Genomic DNA, 17,010 nt, shown 5'->3' on the forward strand with positions numbered 1-17,010 from the left:
AATTTTAATTGATTTCCTAAACCAAATGCAATGTTGAATATGAAATTTAGCAATTTATTTTAATACTAGTAAGTCATCCGTTATTTCTTGGTAAATTTATCAATAAATTACACAACTGTATAGGAATCTCAATTTTTTTATAAATATGAAATTTATAAAATTGACGTCAATTTATACTGTTTATTTAGGTTCTTCTATAATTACACGTAATTTTTCAATGATGTGTAAATGAATTCTATGAGTACCATGTTTAGACGAGTAATTAAAAAGTAATCCAAGGACGGTTACGTCTATCATTATCATCTTTCGTTTAACCAATTGCAGTAATGTAACACTTTTTTGTGTGACGGTGTAAAGATCGAATCACCATCATGCTTATGGTACAAAAGCAGCTTACTCTCTTCTATGCAAAAAAGAACGCCTCAGTTACGTACAACGATAAAATAGGAGTTTCCAAATAAAAATGTAATTTATCTACTTTCTACATTTCTTACGTACTAAAAGCGCTCTGGTAGTCGCTTTAGGCTAAGAAAGATTTGGTTTTGAATTTACAAATGTACTAGTATTATAGGAAATGTTATACGTGAAAGAGAACGGAACTAAAATGCAATAGTATGGGGCGCTTTCAGGTAAGAAACGAGTGTGCAAGCAGATAAACGTCAAAACGCCACAGTGTTGCCTGTTCTAAAGACCGTCCTAACGAGGGACGGGATTTCTGCTATACTTTGACATGTATAAAAAAGGCATCCAATGTTTTGGTTTGCGTGTTGGGTCCGTTTTGGATTTTTGAACCTATATGAATCGAGCCTCAGATCGAGTAACACTTATTGACTAAAGGTTTTAAAACGAGTTAGTATAATCGAACGATATAGAAGATTTTACAGCCGTGATTTTTCATTGTTAAAGTTGAAGTTAAATCGTCGCGTAATCTGAAAACTGCCGCCAAAACAACGAAAGTATTGTTATGTGCCTGATTTATTTTCATCCGGAAATATAGCGCGAATGCGTCGCCTTCTTAGGGCCGTATTCACATAGCGAACGAGTTCCACCATTCAATTTTCCAAATTGCCACTACCTTTATTGGAACATTGACCCAGACCATACAATATTGGAAATGCAAGATAGGTAAGGAAATTTTCAGGAGTGAAGAACAATGAAGAGAGGATTGACCAACATGATGCAGATACTGGAAACAACTAAGTCAAATTAGAAGAACAACGACCTTTTGGAGAAAGAATTCCCCGTCCATTATCTATAAGGCCGATCACATGCTACACCAAAAACCAAAGAAGTTCTATGGCAACATACCAGCCATCCATCCTATCATCCTGATCGAAGGTTTAAAAAATTATATGAAAAATTTTGAAGGCACCGAACCGAACCGTATACGGTTACCGGTGTCAAAAGCACGATGCAAGTTGAAACGAATCGGTAGTTTTACCGTATACGGTAGATGTCCGCATCCTGCGATAAAATTACGGGCCACCAGGGGATTCGATATTTTTACCGATTCGATCAAATGATCGAAACCGTGCCGTGTGAACAAGCTGTTACGGAAAAGAAATAGTCGAAGGAATCGCAAAAGTCTGGGCAGCACTAAACAGAAGCAAGTGGTAAAATTGGGAAATGTCTAAAGGAGAGTTTTTCAAACAATACCGGCCCGACCGTTTCTGGTTTCGACTGCGATTAGCCACACCTCGTTTATACCAAGTTAAATTCGGAAGATACAGCGACCACGTTTGGTGCTGGGTCAACAAGACCAACCACTTGCAACTGCCAATACGAGAAGCTCAATTAGTCGAAACACTATCACGTCCATTCCCCAGGGAAGTACAAAATGTCCTGATTGGATCAGGATCCAACATTATCGCAGAACTTGCACATTAATCAATTCAAGTAGCCAATGAAGAAGAAGGACCGAGAAACAATACAAATGGAAAAAGTAACAAAGCAAGAAGAGACTATAATGAAAGAATCCAGGTGAACTATATGAAAAGAATTGAAGCTATGAAAATTTGAGTTCGTCAAATTTATCAAATGGCCAATAGTAATAGGTAGTATAATTATTATATATCGCGGGACTGAAGTAGTACTTTTAATGCCGAAGGTAAAGTTTATATAATTTACCTGAGGGATTAAGACTACTACTTCAGTCGCAAGGTATATACGATAGTCCAAAAAACTGTATGAGCAGCAGTACGATGCGTTTAAGAAGTAGTGCCGCATACAAAATGTGGAACAACTTACTGAAATTGCCTTGTTAGTAATTTCACCCTTCCGGGATTTTCGTCCAAATTTAATCCCGGCGGGACAAAAAGTGACACTTCAGTACTTGTCATAATGGAGTGAAGTTGTCTTTTTAGTCTCGGAAGTACGAAAAATAAATTTTTTTTTGTCCAATTTAATGATAAAATAAAGTTAAAAAGCTATTTGCATAAAAGTAAGGAGAATTGCACATTACTGGCGAGGAAATAATGTAATAAGTTAAGTGGCAATCGTTTGGTTAATGTGTCACTTTTGACAGAAGTCTGATAAATTGACAGAAGACAGAAAAAATAGTGTTACTGCCACCTGTCATGGAAACGAAAATTTCCTAACATAAAGTAAACAAGAGAATGATGGTTAGATTACGATTTCGGGGAAGGGAAAATTGATGAGATCAAATGCGTTCCCCGTTTGACTAGCCTACGTTTTGAGTTGCTATCTAATAATCTTTCGAAAACCGGCGCATCGGACATCTTTAGTTACTGATTCGCTTTCTTCGCTTCTGCAATTTATTAATATCAATCACAAGTACAATCAACGGTGTGCGGTAAATTCGCCCCGGAAGACTCGCCCCGGTAAATTCGCCCCCGGAATATTCGCCTCCAAGTAAATTCACCCCCGGGATATTCGCCCCAAGTAAATTCGCCCCCGGAGTATTCGCCCCCAACAAATTCGCCCCCGGAATATTCGCCCCGACAAATTCGCCCCCGTAGCATTCGCCCCATTTATTAACACTCGGAAGTAATAGGTTGGTTTAAATTAATTAAATAAATATTTGCAAAAATTACGATATTTGGAACTCAATACGGCGAGACTGACAACTCAAAACTGTTCATATTCAATCGTCTCTCACCTGTTAAAGGCTGATTCAACGGTTCAACGTCAACCGTATGGTTACAATACATTTTACAACAAATTGCGTTTACAAAGGAGTCTAATTACTCAGCCATTTATGGATGTATTGAAAGGTTTTTGGCATCAATGTACAAACAAAGGATGATTCTTTCTTTAGACATACATTTGAAAATTGGTCCAGATTTGATGTAAATTTGTGTTGAAAAACACCAACATTGATGAAGTTTGCTGAAGTATCAAATCATAATTAAAATAATCTAAAAAAAAATCTAACTCGAAACATCCCATTTCTTTAAAATATAAAAAAAAAGTTTGCTTATATATTTATTAGTTAAGTAGCAATTAGTCTGCTACGGTACTCTTGTACTCGTTCCAAATTCAGCCCGTCGGATCAGCCTTAAATTTGAGAATTTTTGTAAAAAATGTGCAAATGCCATAAAAGTTTTAAAATGTCCAAAGTATCCACTTGAGATCAAAAAATGTTGAACGTCGACCATTTACCAAAAATTTAGACCTTAAAAAGACAATGAATTTAGTATATACTTTGTGTCCTACTATTATGTATAAAAATGACAATACAGACACGTTTTTATTACTGATGCCATAAGAGTTCCTTTTTTGCTGTTGTCAGTTTGATTTTCAGATTTTTGTATTACGAAAGGTGTGTTTGATTTACAATAAAATAAACTCTTCGTCTATTAGGATTGTAATATTTAAAATTCTTAGAAAATCGTGCACAAAATTCTTTTTTTTAAGTAAATCTAACTACTTAATTAAAAAATAATACAAAACTTACCAGCACCACGTGAAACCGATCTTCTTCAATACTCAAAACTATTTTTTCACACGGGTTTATACCAAACTCAAAATCCGTGTTCAAGCCAAGTATTGATCCGAAAGTTAAAAAAAGGCCGTAGAATCGTTAACCAAAAATCAAAGTTCGTATTCGCGCCAAAATATAACAAGTAGGAACATAAAAAGTTTCAAAACAAATACACCACCAATGACCAAACGAGCCATCAAACGTTCTGTTAGGAAGAAATGAAGCTAACAACTCAGTCAATCAAAAATGTCATTTAAATTAGATTATATATTACCTTCTTTTGTAAGGTGGATTTTCCATATTAAATCATTGTGAATATAGGATTTATTTCCTTTGAATGTCAAATCCTTTGCAAATCACCCTTACTTTATTCAACCTTATCTTAATTACCTATTCATATTTTAGTTAACAGGTATTTGAGTGCTATTATTCTACCCCCTTTATGTAGGTATACACAGTTATTACAAAAAAAATTAAAATTAAACAAAATTCATTTTATGAACTGCTGGCCCTGTTACCTCCGAGGATTAATAAATCTTATGGGGCGAATCCTACGGGAGCGGAATCGCAGGGGGCGAATCTTCCAGAAGCGAATTTGTCGGGGACGAACTTGCCGGGGCGAATTTTCCGGGGCGAATCTTTCTGTGGCGAATCTTTCTGGGGCGAATCTTACGCAGGCGAATAGTCCGGGCGCGAATTTACTTGGGGGCGAATTTTCCGGGGCGAATTTTCTGGGGCGAATCTTACGGAGGCGAATAGTCCGGGGGCGAATTTACTTGGGGGCGAGTTTTCTTGGGGGCGAATATTCCGGGGGCGAATTTTCAGGGGCGAATTTACCGGGGCGAATTTTCGGGGGCGAATCATCCTACAATCCAATCAACATATGCCACGTTGCATTTGGCACCATCCAAAGATGTCCTCTTGCTATACAGCTAAAATCGAATTCTTTTTTGATCTCCAGCCCTATATACCGTCGAATTTTGCTCATTTAATTGTATACGTGAAATACGTGAAAATTGTATTAACCCTGTAAAATTTGTTATTGAGAAGTAGGAATGTTATAATATTGACTTGGCCGTTAATAAAGAAAATAAATAAATAAATTTTAACTGTCAATTAAAATGCAACGATGACGACGTTTTGCAACTATTGCGTATGTACCTACTAACAGGTACCTAACAGAAGAGTGTAAATTAGAACGGCAAGGGGACATGGTGCCTTATTTTCTATCGGTGACGGAAGTTCAGTAACGAAACAAATTAGTATGTGCAATATTGGAAGCAATGGTTTTCTTATTGATGTTTCCAAATTTAAATAGTAATTTAAAATGCAGTTGGTTTCGCTTAGTGATAGCGACGCCTTTATTACATTAGCTAGTATGTAAGAGTAAAGGGATAAAAGTCTTATCTTACCCATAGTGCTTCAAAACTCTTACTCGGATGATGCTTTTCTCACACATACAGATCATGCAGCGTGTATGAATTGAACCCACGCTTAATTGAGTCGAGTCGAGATACATCATACCAAAATCGCAATTTCACGGTTTAATAGTCGGTTTATAACTTTCGGCAAAAACCGTGCATTAAATTTCTCTGCTCCAGTGTACAATGATAACAGGTCCTTTTGCTTATCTGATAATTGAAATGTACCCTTCATCTTTTATATTGCCGGTTCGCTTCGCTTAAGTTGTGATAATTGCGCGATTTGTATTTTCTCATCCTTGAGCATTGTCTGATCCATTACGATAGCTCGCTATTCGTAATTTGCCTTATTATTTTTTTGCTGCTTCCGTCTACATTTAAATTAATTTACTATTTCCTTCCGACAGAACGGTATGCTTGCTAAAATTAGCTTATTATTTTCTACAAGATTTGCTGAGTTATGCTCCTTTTGTGCACAAAAAAATGTATACGTAATCAACGCAGCAATACAGCACTAATGCAGGGAGGAAGTGACATCCTAATTAAGCGAAAAGGAATTCTACGTACCTTTGAACTTCTCTGCGTAATAATAATTAGCTGCTGCATGTTCATTAAGAATTGAAAAACATACTTAGGTTTGTACAGCAAGTTGTACAGTGATTTTTCCGATCTTCCGGAATAGAAAGTTTTATAATAGCAATTACGTGGATGCGGTTAGTGAAGACGGTTTACGTCCAGCAATTACTTCCTTAACGCGTTTCTGGGTATATTTATTAAAGCGAAAAAAACTCATTCATCTCACGTACCCGTGTTGCTGGTTTTTCTCTAATTTGCTGTCTTTTATTTTTTCAGGCAAGCTTTTCAGCTGTGTCGTGGTTTAGAACTTGTTTACTACTATGAAAATAGCTCCTAAACGACTTTATTCCATTATCACTACTAATCGCTAACTTCACACCACATTAACCCAGGAATAAAATCAACACGGCAACGTGTAAAAAAATGGCCACCGGAATGGCTAGTCCCTCTAAAAGCTAGCCAGATGCCGCTTAAATTTGAAATCCAAGCGTGGTACGGGTTCAAAAACCAGGGCCCCCTTACGGGAGCTATAAACAATGCTATGACGTAAAGTTTAGCAGGGAAAGAATGCAAAATAAAATGTAATGACGGAATAGTATAATTTTGATCAGTTATTTTAATAGTCTGCAATAAGACATAGTGAAAATGTTGTTAATGATTATTTGTTGGATTAATTGAATGATAATAAAGGACGATAAAGTTAAATCAAGATTCACGTACACAACATTTGATTGCAAAAATAGGTTAAAAGGAAATTGCAAAACAAAGATGCGCAATAAGACTTTTTTTTAATGCAACATGGAAAATTACATGACATTAGAGAGTAAACGCAACGTTTAAACTACTGAACATCTGGAAATTAGTGCATCGAAACTCCTATGACACATATATTCAAAACCGAAGAGTATTGTGTTAGCAAGATCCCACCCCTGGGACGGAGAACCGCTTCCACGTCTGGGAAAGGTCAGCGCAAAGATGAGAATCGAAATCAACCATAGTCGTTGATGTAACTATTTTTTGTTACAGTATTCCCATCCCTGGGATTGTCCCTTCACGGTGGCCAAGACTATGTAATCGAAACGGGTAAATATTAAGTGTTTGTGGAGTGACGTTTATTTACGGAATGGCTAAATAAACTGCTATCTACGTTACGATATGCTATGTACGTACATAACAACTCCACCATTAATTAATTTTATACTACTAAATATATGCCACCATGGAAATAAAAATGAATTTACTCTTATTATTACTAAATAATGCAACAGCACAATTCTTTTCTCCGATTATAATACGGCTTTAATTCTTTATAGTACAATTATAAGGTAATAATTTAATTTCACAACGCTGTACACGGTTAGCTGTTGCGCTAGGTTTTATTCAATGGCCATAGTGGCGAGGCTGTCTACTGCGACAACACGGCTCCAACCCGTGCACTAGCATCGACTGTTAACATAGATTCGCAAGCCATATCAAAATGTATTACCCGACTAAACGCTACATTTTGTTCGGCTTCCCATTTCCAATCCTTTTTCCCTTTTTCAACAATTTATACAGGGGTGCCAAATGTGCACTTAAATTCTTTATAAACTTCCATAAGAAGTTATCATACCAAAGAAAGATTTAAGTTCTGAGACGTTATTTGGCCGGAACATGGTTACCACTGCGTTAACATCAGAGTAAAAAATAATGTCTTCTGTATTGATTATAAACCCTAAGTACTTAAATTCCTTACCTAAAAATAAAAAATAAATAAATAAAGACAGAGGTATATTTTGCACCGTAGGTAAAACACCGCACATGCGCAGTAGCATCTGAATGTAAACAGCCATAACCATAGGCGTCGCAGAAGTGGGTCACTTCATATTTATCAAATAAATATACGAGTACCTAACTGCCGATCGTTCTAGCGCCCTTTACGCTTTTTATAAATTGACCGAGATCTCAGCATCGGGTTTTCAGCATAGTTTCGTACTGCATCATTTATGATATGACCGTTTGCACCGACAAATTTAAGTGGAGGTTAGCTTACGCGTAGCTTAAAATCCATGGCAACCATTGTCTCAATAATCGTTGCTATGGATTTTAAACTACGCTAAGCTAAGTTCCACTTAAATTTGATAATAAAATAAAAATAAAAAATAAATAAAATATTGGAAAGCTATTCACGAAGTTGATAATTTACGAATTTCCTTTAACTGTAAATCAATCGTGATCACGGTAATGGTAATGAAAATGCACTTTTTGTACTACTACGTTTACTACAAATAAAACGACACGGCAGTTTAAATATTACTTTCGTAAAAACTACTCGTATTTTCTACTGTAAGAACAAAAATGCGATCTGCAACACCATAAAAGCACAGTAATATCGGAAATAACACGCTACTAAATTCCGGGAATGTCAACTGGACAGACAGTGCGCATGATCGGTATTCTATTGTATAGATATCTCTCTCATACATGTTGGTACAGATTTAATCGCTAGACGTTATATCTTTGGAATATATTGGCTCTCACATTTACACCAAAATGAGCAGTACAGTCGTCTTTCTGGAACCAAACCTCTTGATCTTCATGTGCACGGTCGGCGACATTTATCAAAATGTCTCTATTGCTTTTCAACCGGACTTCGCCTTTGGGGTTGCAGTCTATTGCATATATACGTGCATCTGCATCATTTAAATTATATAAATAGGTACCACCTAATCGTATTTGTGAACTGCTGCATCACCCAATAAAGCTATATTATTATTATGTTTTTGGAATTTAAATCACCTACTATCTCAAATTGCCCAATTATTTGTGTAGTAAAAATACCAGCCCCAATATTAATTTTCTGAGGGAATTGCGTTCTTGTGTTACATTACAGTTTTCCACAATAGTTCTTGTAGTTCTGTAGAATCCGGGGTTACTATTCTTAATACCATTTCTGCCAAAGCATGATTTAAGTTTCTTGTATTGCTTCCTCTGTACTTTGGTGCCACAGAACCAGTTTCTTCAAATGTTATAACGTAATTTTGTATTGTTTTTGACGGAATTCGGCGGTTATTGAATTTTACGGCAAATAAATTACTCTTCTAAGACTATCGGCAGGGTAAAAGGTTTTAACGATATACACCTTTTCTTGAATTGAATAAATTATTGTTTATGGTTATAATAGAACTTATGTTGAAGCTGTCAATCATTTGTCAATATGACACACAAATACATGTCATGACAGCTCATATTTTTAGCACATTTTCCAAAAGGAAAATGAACGCTATTGTCACTTCCTTCCCGAGTTATTACCGATTCTGTGCCGCGAAAATGCGCTTTCGTCGGGCGCAAGTCACCGCATCTATACTAGTTTTTAAATGTGTGTAATTTTTATGTGCCTATGGCTAGTTTTGGTGGTTGACACACGGTATAATTTCACTACTACCGAATTTAATAGGTATACTTGAAATCACGAATCTTTGTCCCTGCGTCATTGATTTGTGAATCAATTTCAGACAAGTTTTTTATCGATTTCGCATACTTGACAGATATTACAGTGTTTTAGCGTATGTCTGAAATTGATTCACAAATCAATGACGCAGGGACAAAGAGTCGTGATTTCAAGTTTATACGATATATATTTTAATAAATTTGGCAGTTGATTATTTCTTTGTGTATCGTTATGTTATCTATGATTAATTATTGTTTACTTTTACACCCACGTTCAGGTAATATTCTTGTGCGCTGAAACAATTTTTATAGTTGTTTGTAGCATTATCTCCAAAGTATTAAGCAAACGCAAAGGTCCATACTTTGACAAATATGTACGCTACATAAAAGATACCCACAAAGATTAATCTCGAAATCGCATACAATATCTAGGCAATATACGCTCCTCCAGCCTTTCCTCATCAAGATCTTATTTGCAACGAAACTTTATAGGAGATAGAAAAGTGGTTCCAAGTGCAATAAATTTGATACATCTGATACTTCCCACGTTAATTTGTAACCTACACTTTAACCTTTAGAAGGGCAAGGTAAACTTTAGAGTTTCCGCGGGACTGGCATAAATATTTCGCACCGACGTAATCCCTCTGAAACAACTTTCAGTGGCAATGTTAGATAGATGTTACTGCAAAATGACAGATTTTGATTTTTTTTTAACACACGGGTAATGCCGGAATGTTGAGCATGTCCGCCTGTTTTTAGTTAGTTCTTTCATTTAGCCCAGATCAATAAGTGAAATGATACGGGGGGTTGCAAAGTTATAGAATATAGAAGTCGTAATTTGGGTTTGAGTACCAGCACTTCAGCCCACTGAATTAATTATTATTATAACAGAATAATGTCTCATTCTAAGACTGGAGATAATAAGGTCTATACGTCGAAAATCATAATATTGGATTTAAGGGATTCGTAAGGCGCCCAATTGTTTCCCTAACTTGGACCTGTTGGAATGCATATATAATTAACAAGTCATAATTTTCATCACGAAGACAACAGCAATGTTTGTTAATTTATTTATTCCATTGCCAGGAGCGGCGCTTGTATTTCATTTTATTGCAAACGCCTCGTTTCATTTCGACAAAAACTTTGCGCAATGCAATATCTGCATCATAATTGTCTCGCTCGAGCCTGGAGTGCCGTTTAAAGTTATACGACCTTTTTTGTGGTCGTCCGTTTGCTCAAAACAAGCTCGTATTTTCGAACTTGCGGAGCAAAATTAATTTTCAGCAATATGTATGTTCGTAACTGACGCGCGAGATGTGGGTAAACACACATGGAGGACGAAGACATGAACCATAGGCAATGAAATGAAATGAATTAACAAACGGAAGGTTTCCGCTAGTTTATTTACACGCCGATAAAAAAGCTCTTAAGGCAATGAACTGTCTTAACCAAACAACTGTACAATACAATGTCAATAAATCCTTCTATATTTATGGTGGGTTATTGGAGTACTTAATTACATTTTTATTTATACGGGTAAATTGATTGTGGCCGTAAAATTTGGCCAAAGTGTGGAGTTATTATACTTACTACATCTTTCGCATTAATTTACTTATTGTTTGATTAGCACTGAGCAGTTCGGTTCTAACTGCTAATGAAGTTACAAGCTTGTTATGTGGGGTATTTTATGTTGCAATCTCTATTTTCTTGCTGTCTTTTAATTCAGCGATCACAACATCTACATCATACCATTCAAATTCCCTATAGTTCCCAATGTAAGCCTAAAAACCTTCCTATGTAGGATAAAGTGGGGATCACTCCTTTTTTGGAATTTAATTGCGTATATATTTGGATGAAGTGTCGGCCTTGTTGAATACGCCATTTCAAATTCACCGCAATCGTTTTGGTAGCATAAATATTCAAATTCTATTACTCAGATTAAGATATATGGAAATAATACATAATAACTGTGTCAAAATAATCGTCATTAAAAACTATTAGAGCAAAAACTCAATGTTAACCGCCTTTAAATTACATAACTTAGCGCTATTTAATAATCACTTAGAAGTTACTGTTGAATAGTGATGTTCTTTTTATATGGTGTATACTGTATAGTATGTGTAAGAGAAATTTGTAGATGGACTCGATCTTCCATTTGTAAGTAACATTTGATCATAGGAGTAGGTATAGAAAAGAAATTATGTGAAATTTTGCCGCTGAATTTATAAATACCTTTGAAATTAATATGCAGCTCTTTTTCCGTAATTATTTATCTACTAAGTAAGGAAACTTGTTACATTTGAGCTCATTGATTGAACCTATTAAGGAACGATTCCACAATTTCACATTTCTTCACGAACTGTAGACGAACAAGGTAATCTATTATTTATATATTAAATGTTTACATCATTTCGCATCTTAATAGATTGGTACGTCATAGCAGACATTGCTCTTTCGAAGATGTTATCCTTGAACGAGAGCGCTCGTACAGCCTACAGGTTGTAATGTAGGTAACAATGTGCATTGGAATTGTCTTTACCTTACCTCTTCGTCCATATACCTTCACTTTTAGACCAAGTGACGTTTCCTTCAAAGTTTGAAAATTTGAATATAATTTGCAAGTTTTTAAAATTTGCAGTTTTATGACCTTACCATCGTAGCTTTTCGGTCATATACGTAACAAAGCTGTCGACACGTTAGGTTAGGGGTTTAAAATTACTTGGTCTTCAGTTTGACTCGTAGCTAATTGACGCAAAATTAGAGAAAATTATACAAACACCTCTCGGCAAAATTAACGTTCTACGAACTACACCGCGTCAATCTTTAAATGCCTTGATGCTGATTTTTTCTGAAGGTGTTTTTTAATCGCGGATGTTGATTGTCGTCAAAGTTATTCCTGAACTTTAGCTGTAAGAACGTTTCCAACTATTCTGCGAGTGGCTTTATTTTAATAGTGTGATAGAATATCCGTAAAAAGTGATTTTATTAATGATTAATCAGTGTCATTACCAAAATAACATGTATTTAACCATCTTGTTCGTGGCTGTGAGTTTAAAGATTTTACTGAATTGAACTTATTTGGTAAGTGGTCTCTTATGTGCAGTTTACGTTATGTGATTTTGCTTACGATTTCCCGTAAGATTTTTCATACGATTATTCATTCGAGTTTTGTTAGGGGTTTTTTGATGGATTTCTGTTTAATTATCCGATTTGCTATACCAACAATTACGAATAAGTATAATTGGACCCGAAAACATTGGAACTCGCAAATCGCAATCGTCAGCAAAATAACATAACGTAAACCGCACTTTAGTTTAGAGTTCCTCTATGGTTATATAGAATGGAATACCTTGCATTTTTGACAATTTGACTGTTAATTTTTTTACGACATTAGAGCCGAGGAAGGTTACAAAATTTCAACTTACCGCAATAACAAGCCATTCACGCACTAGCAAAAACTAATGTCTAAATTTTTTAATTACTTAATTGGCATTCCTACTTTACTACTTAATTAATATCACCTCCTACCTGGTAAAAAGTGAAATTTAATGGACAGTTCGTTTAGTCTCTCAATAAAATCACCATATTCCAAGTGTAGAAATTAAACAATACCTGACTGGAAGAAAATACAAGTTAGTGAACGAGCCAACTGAATCAAGTACCTACAGGCACATGGGAAACACATCCGTGCAACCTCAAATTAAATTAGTTAATTGATTGAAAACGAATACTCATCGTTCTTCTTTCAACGATGAATGCATATAAAAATCCAGCAAATAAAAAATCTTGGGTTGTGTTTACACAGAAACCTGCGGTTATTACAACAGGCAACAAACTATAACGCAGAATTTCGTTTTTTTATTTTTTTATTTTTATTATTTTATAATATAACAGAATGAGTCTTATGCATAATTTGGGTTTCCATGGCTTCACTTATTTACTTGGATATTTCCGAGGATATTCACTTTCTTTTCCACATTCCATTAATTAATTTGAAATAGTTTGTTGTTTTTTATTTAAAGTATCTTCTTGCTTTCTTGTGTTTATTATAAATTTTTGCTCCAATCTCTCCATTTTTCTGCAATAATTGGTTGGATTCGTTCCGCTGTTCCTCTTCTTCTGATAACCACTGTTAAAATTTGCGCCGCGAAGATTGTCCCGTGAATTCTGTTGGCGTTCTATGTACTTCACGCATTTCCTTTTGCTTCTAGGAGACTGTCCGTTTCTACCAGGGCTTGTATATTTCTATTTTCATTTAGGTACCTATTATTATTTCGTCGTGAAATAGTGTGCGGGCATTACACTACCTACAAAACACTTGAATTTTTATAGTGTGTCCTCGTACACATTCGGTATCTGCTATAATCTAAGAATGATTTAAATTTCTCAATTTGAGATATCGGTGGCCTCGTTCAACTTCCGAAAATTCCAAAAAATTTATTACACAACTTTTGGTTAACACATGTAATAAATCTAAATCTCTATCTGGGTCGCACTTTGGACTCGAATAAACACACAATTCATTAATTGAGAATGAAAAGCATTTATTCCGAAACACAATGAAACAAAATTAATACGAAAAGTAAGAAAAGCTTACAAAGCTTGTTTAGACATATTACTCCGCACGGAGGCGGTCGACAAGTAAAATAACAAATCATAAAATGACTGATTTTTTAAAATAATCCAGTTGATCTGGCTGTACAAAATTTGCAACACTACTTCACACGAATAGCTTATGAACTTCACTTTGATTGATAACTACTGATCTAAGCTTTTTATTACCTCTAATTTTATTGAAATCAGCAGTTTACCGAGCCTAATTTTTCCAACATACTAAGCGCATTATTAATTAGCACATAAAATTCCAAAACCTTCTGCATAATAACAAAGTTTCCCATGCAATCCCACCAGATCTGAGACATACTATATTTTTTCTTAGGTTAAAATCCATTAATAACAATTAAACTGAAAACATCTTGTGAAGATTGTAAACAAGAGTTAAGCAAGTTAGTAGTAAAAGTAACTGAGATTGTTACGAAATTGAGAAATTAGTAAAAACAAACGCTTCCGAGTGAAAATGATGAAGGAGGTCCTTTAGGCCAATCGGCGCTCGTAAACTTTCACGTTCAATTGTAATTGTTGGAAGAGTAGGGTGGTATTTGTATTTTATCGTTCAGTTCGCCGATGATGACATCCTTTTAAGATATTATTGTGGATGATTGCATAGAGTACTCTAGAAAAAAACAGAAAGGTATTGCAAAAATTAGTTACAAAATTGTGGAAAAGGAATGCTTCGAAAAGGTACTACCTAGAGGCACTTATGAGAATATGAAAAGTTGGATATACTTGAACTTTCCAGAGTCTCGCTTACTGGAGTCCCTTAAGTGCTTTGCGGAGCACTCGAACACACCTTTAGAGCAGTGTAAGCCATTTCGGGAGTTTCCATTTTCAATAAAGGCACCAAACGTGTAAAATATGTTGGTGGTCATTCTACGCCTTCTTAGATTTTAGTCCTGGCAGGTACCCATAGGTTTCGTTACATTTCCCAAAGCCTTATATTTATTAATTATTGTTGATGCTTCTAATTTTATCTTGCAGTTTCACTTTATCTTTAGGGTTATATAAGAAACTGCACTTTACCACTAGCGGTAGTGAGATTTTTGCACCCTAATTTAGAGAAAAAATATTTTACAGAATATTTACAGGGCATTCTAACATCTCTTTTAATTGAATATTCAATAATAAGAAGAATATTGATTACATCATTAAATGCTTAATGAGTTGCGATGGTTGTACACCGCTATTTCAGTATTTTTACTAATGACTTCGGAAGGAATTTAGCTACCTAAATTCATTAATTTCTATGTCTAATAACACGAAGCGCCCCGAAAGATTTTAGGATCTATAACAAGAGTCTTTTTGTCTTGTTTAACGCAACGTAAACGCGTTTGTCTTAAATCTTCGTTTACTTCGTGCCTAAACAATTTTGGTAATGTTCACAACGACCCTTGTCCTAAGATACGTCGACACATTAAAAGTGAACTCGCTAAAGTAATAAGTTCCTTAGGCACATCCTGCGATGATTAGAAGATTGACTCAATTTACCCATTATCCCCCAATAAATTAAAGAGCCTCTATTAACTACTTACTCAACTTCTGTGTTGGGCAATATTGTCGATTCTACTCGACAGACCGGAAAATCGACCTTTACTAATTGAATTAAAGCCACTTTTTACCCCACAGTGCAAAAACAGTAAAAGTATTTGCGATTAAATTGAAGTTTACAGTGGAAAGGTAAAGTAAATATGTCGGTAACCTCAAATAGAGCGGAATATTCTTAGAACATATAAACTATTACTTTTAAAAACAGCTGAGAATCCCTGTGTTTCTAATCTTAAAACGGGAAACCTATCAGAGTTGGTAGCGTAAACTCGTGCGGATCTACGAAAAAATCCACTCACACTAGTTCATTATTTAATAAATGGTGTATTTATTTTTTTAATCCTAGTCTTGTTGTTGGCAAAATATTGGTATGTATTTTCGGATTTCAGCTGTTTGAAATAAAAATAGAGGTTTGATACACTGGCCAAATTTTGCCGGTTTTAGAGAATTTGAAGCGTTTTATGGGTGTTCTACTTTTGAACATTGTCACACTAAACATTTAAGTAGTCACTCAACAATTGACTGCTTAGGCTTAGACGTACAAAAATACTATATACGCACTGTATATTTAAGTTTTTATTAAGGGACAGAATGAAGATTAACTGATGAAAAATTCTGAGCTGATGTCAAATTTCATTTAAAATTAATTCTCACTTTTTTTATTTAAAGATCGTTCAGAAAAAAATAAATTTCCGATTTCGTTTTTGGCTATCACCGTGAAAACCATTAATTTTTTATTGTTTGAACATGTTCGCACATTACTAGGTCACTTTAAATTTAAAATAATACTAAATAACTGAACAAATCTTGGACATCGAAATATGATGAGTACATTACAGCACAAATAAGCGCATTGGGATTGATTTACAAAGAGTGAAGTGTTCAAAGCTAAATAAATCACAATTCAAACCCGTTATGGATTTTTAAGTTCGTCCCGATAATGAGACAGTCGTAGATAATAGACGAGAGAATTACAGAACTTAACTTGCATGTGCGTAAATATTGTAAACAAAACTGGACCAAGGATTGCTCCTTGGGGTATTCCCTTTAATATCACGTTAATATCAGTAATCCACTTAACTTATTCGGATGAAATATAGAAATCCAAGGTTATTTTTTTTTCTCTCTAGAAAATTTGATTCGTGAATAATCATCGGTAACTATATAGGGTGTTTCATGAGGAATGGTTAATATTGTAACGTGATTTATAAATTCGGGTTCGATTTATATCAATATTTATTAAACAAAACTAAACACTATAAAAACCGTACAATTTATATCGATTATTTATATCACACACTTCGCAATTTATATTTCCGCGCTCGATGTTTCATACGTACTCGATCTCGTTCGGTAGTCAAAACTTCCTGCGATGTTCGGTCCGCAACTATTTATATACGCAAGCAATGTAAGTCCAGAACACTCGCATAATTACCGGATAAGTCTGGAATATTCCTATACAAATCCCACTATCGCGCG

The 17,010-nt window shown here is 35.0% G+C and overlaps 1 long non-coding RNA gene across 1 annotated transcript in view; it reads left to right on the top strand.

Annotated features, from left to right (window-relative positions):
- The first annotated feature begins 12,270 nt into the window (after positions 1-12,270).
- Positions 12,271-17,010, top strand: part of LOC116180914 — a 32,588-nt gene continuing 27,848 nt past the window's right edge. Inside the window, exon 1 of the long non-coding RNA XR_004147178.1 lies at positions 12,271-12,450. This is a non-coding gene — a long non-coding RNA (uncharacterized LOC116180914). The remainder of the gene's footprint in view (positions 12,451-17,010) is intronic.

The sequence above is a fragment of the Photinus pyralis genome, unplaced genomic scaffold (assembly GCF_008802855.1).
Source record: "Photinus pyralis isolate 1611_PpyrPB1 unplaced genomic scaffold, Ppyr1.3 Ppyr1.4_LG9, whole genome shotgun sequence".
Lineage (NCBI taxonomy): Eukaryota > Metazoa > Arthropoda > Insecta > Coleoptera > Lampyridae > Photinus > Photinus pyralis.